The 3,494-nt window shown below is 41.1% G+C and overlaps 1 protein-coding gene across 1 annotated transcript in view; it reads right to left on the bottom strand.

Moving 5' to 3' along the window:
- Window positions 1–2,200: 2,200 nt before the first annotated feature.
- LOC136420892 (catenin beta-1-like) overlaps window positions 2,201–3,494 on the bottom strand; it is a 33,008-nt gene continuing 31,714 nt past the window's right edge. Inside the window, exon 23 of the mRNA XM_066408004.1 lies at window positions 2,201–3,490. The gene's annotated coding sequence lies outside the window, so the exon portion shown is untranslated. The remainder of the gene's footprint in view (window positions 3,491–3,494) is intronic.

Below are 3,494 nucleotides of genomic sequence, written 5' to 3'. Positions count from 1 at the left end.
CAGGATTTATTTATTTACTCAAATTTACATTTGTGGAAGGATTGACATAAAACTATCAATATCATCTTTTCAAGATGTCAACTCGGCCCAGACTGTAAGGTTTGATCCACTCGCACCGGGAGGGAACCCTACTCTTTTCGATAAGTGTCTCGGGTTCTTTAACTTGCTCAAGGTGTGGCTCTCCTCAAACACCGGACCTTCATTTAACGTCCTGTCCAAGGAACTGCCCTAACCAAAGCTAGGTACTCATTGCCACCTGAGTGAAGTGAGGAAAGTCGTGTTAAGTACCTTTCCAAGGGCACAAAGTCAACAGGACAAATCAGGATTACTAAACCACGAATCTTGCCAATTTCTGCTTCAGAACTGGAAGGACCTTCAGAAATACAGAATTACTAAACCATCAATTCTACACATTTTTATCTCCATGAAAAATGGATATAGTTTCGGCCTGTATGTCTGTGACTGTTTGTTTCCAGATTTCTTAAGTCAGTACAACTCAAGAACCTCTGGATGGATTGTGATGATATTTGGTATGTGGGTATGTGTTAGGAAGACAAAGCTCAATTTTGGGCCTCTTGGTATGTGACCTTGGTACTGCAGCAGAACTTCGATCTTTTGTATCTTTTGACCTGGACGTATTCTCCAAGCAGAGGTTTTGGTCGGATGGGGTAGTAGTGGCCGGGGTTTCTTACGTTGGCCACACGTAACAGAGGCCAACATAAGAAACCCCGGCCACTACTACCCCATCCGACCAAAACCTCTGCTTGGAGAATACGTCCAGGTTTGGAGAATAACCTAGACGTGCTATGGCCTTGTTGCTACAGAACTGGAAGGACCTTCAGGCCCTGATGGGTAAGACGAACCGCGAGGGTCTGAAGAGGAAGGTGATGCGCCACAACCCGGACAGGATCCAGCTGAAGACGGCCATGAGGGCCAAGCAGCTGCTCGGGGACCTGACTGTGGAGCAGATACAGGACATCAGCGCTGGGGCCGCCACATTCTTCGTTTGGGTGAGTGGAGATTTCACATTCTCAAACCTGTCAATTGAAATTAGCAATCTAATACAAACTCAACATCTTTTTTCATGTCATGCGTTAATCCTTTGAATGAGGGAAAGTTGTACATACCAGAACGAAATGTACATGTAATGCATTGCATTGCTAACAGGAGGAACTGATTAACTACAAACAAGCGATCTTTATCTATATCAACATGGTTTATGAAAGCTATTTATTCACAACCAGTTACGACAGCTGTTTCAGTGACCATTTGACACCTTCCTCAGTGCAATGCTGACCGGTTGGAAAGCTTAGGTTTGTGAATAAAGTACAAAAGCACTTTGTTACAATGTTAGTCAGTCATTTACCAACCTGATGAAATATTTCAGTGACCTGGCAGTACATTAACATTTTATCTTAATGAATCTTAACGTTAATTAATTAATCTGAATGTTCATACACAGCCTACGGCCCTAAACGACATCTAATTTCTTCCCCCAGGCCAAAGGAGTGATCCTAGAAGTGACGGGCAGACATGAGAAGGTGCTGGTGTGAACATTCCTCATCGCTGGCTTCAGCAACAGGGAGAAGACACAAGACCCTGAGAAATTCTCCATCAATGTTCCCTCAGGCTGCTAGTCTGGAGTCAAGTAGCCTTACTGAAGGAAACATGTTTTCTGCAAAATGAAGAACTGTACAGCTGTATGTTAATATATTTGAAAAGATATTTTTATCATAAAGTCATATTTTTCTACGTGTTGCTCAAGAAATTGGTGTGGTAGTGGTGTGTTTTCAATTGTTATTGTAGCGGATAATCATAATCAATCAAATGGAGTGCTACCTGTGTTACTATGTATTTGCATTTTCTTCACTTTGTAACTGTTTTCTGTATGGCTACTTAAACCAACTGTACTGTTGTTATTCTGTGCAGATTGCAGAACCTTAAATTATATATTCTTAATAAATTTAAGTGACTACTTAAAGAAAGTTTACTGGTGTTTGTCCTTTGTGTAAAGTAGCCTAGGCTTTACTGCTATTTAAGTCTGAGTGGTCCACCACAATGCCCATCCAACCATTAATGATGGGGCTGTCTATTATCTGACCAACCTAATCGTATACTATGACCCATAACCTTGAAGTGGACTTTGGGATTTTTTTTGTGGTGACAATAGAGTAAGAAAATCAAAAGAACAAAACAAAGATACATGTAAAAGCCATCTTTATTACAATAAAAACAAGCCAAGGCAACAGAAGTGGCAGCTCTTACACATTAACTCATGTTAGCATCCCTAACAACTTCTCTCGACTGTGTTACAGAAAAGCGCCCCCCTCCCCCTGATGGCGTCGACTCTAAGTATAAAATACAGCAAAAGGAGGCAAATATAAAGAGACAAACGTATATCAACTACGGAGAATAAAGAAGGGGTATAGCTAAGACAGGCCACTACGTAATTGTGTAAAAATTTCCAACATTTAAAGCCAGGTTCAATGGTCTTGTATTTTTACCATAGCAAAAAGTCTAGTGTTTTGAAACCTGCCTTCTATGGGTGTAAGTCTTTAGTATTTCAGTGTAGAGAATACAATGTCATACTTAGTGCCGCTATACTGGGCGGGTACGCTGCCCCTACGAAACACAACGTCTATCTACGAAATTAAACATACAACTAACACATCTTAGTATCAATCCAACGGAAAAAATGGAATGCAACTAGAAATACATAAAATTCCAAAGCCATAGTAAGTAATAATAACACGTGGAATAGCTCTTCCCAGAACTCAACTGGGGTACAGTTAACACTTCTGCCTTGGTTTTTCTTCTCTTTTCACGGATGCTACAACGCTAACGCACTTCTGACATGGAATCTTTAGTCATATTCGGACTCAGGCGTCTGGTATCTATGTACAGTAATATTTGTGATCTAAAAATGACGTCATGAGTTGCTAAAATCATTCAAAAATACAGTAGAATTCCTTCTTCTCCTCTTAACGAAGCCATCTCATGTCTCATGACAACTCTACGAGATTTCTTCTGAGCCCACAGAATCTTCCGACAACATCACTTCTTCTCTTGCTTCCTTGCTTGTCATCTAGACCTTCATAATCTTATCCAAGAATCATCTTTCGAGCTTCTTCGGTAAACTCTTTCATGGAAGTTCAAAAGGTCATAACTATGGCAACCATGCAGACTGCACTCCTTCCTTTTTTACTCTCCTCGCGTACAATTCTCTTTTCCAAACAAAACCTTCCAACAAGCAACGCAAAATGAACCAACTTCGAACGAAAACCTTCCCCTGACTCTGTTACCAAAAATACTCCTGTCTAAAGCCTTCTGCTGTCGTCTCTTCTCCCATCATGCCTCAGTGCAGGAAGTGACATCATCGGAAGACACTGTGGGCAGGGCTGGCTGCTGTCAATCATGTGGTAATTTGGACCAAACTTGATTTTCTTCTCTCATTCATTCATCTCATCAATCGCTCTTCCTCAAGGCATCTCTGC

The sequence above is a fragment of the Branchiostoma lanceolatum genome, chromosome 15, assembly GCF_035083965.1.
Source record: "Branchiostoma lanceolatum isolate klBraLanc5 chromosome 15, klBraLanc5.hap2, whole genome shotgun sequence".
Lineage (NCBI taxonomy): Eukaryota > Metazoa > Chordata > Leptocardii > Amphioxiformes > Branchiostomatidae > Branchiostoma > Branchiostoma lanceolatum.
The sequence above is the reverse complement of the archived record's forward strand: the minus strand, read 5'-3'. Positions and strand labels throughout refer to the sequence as shown.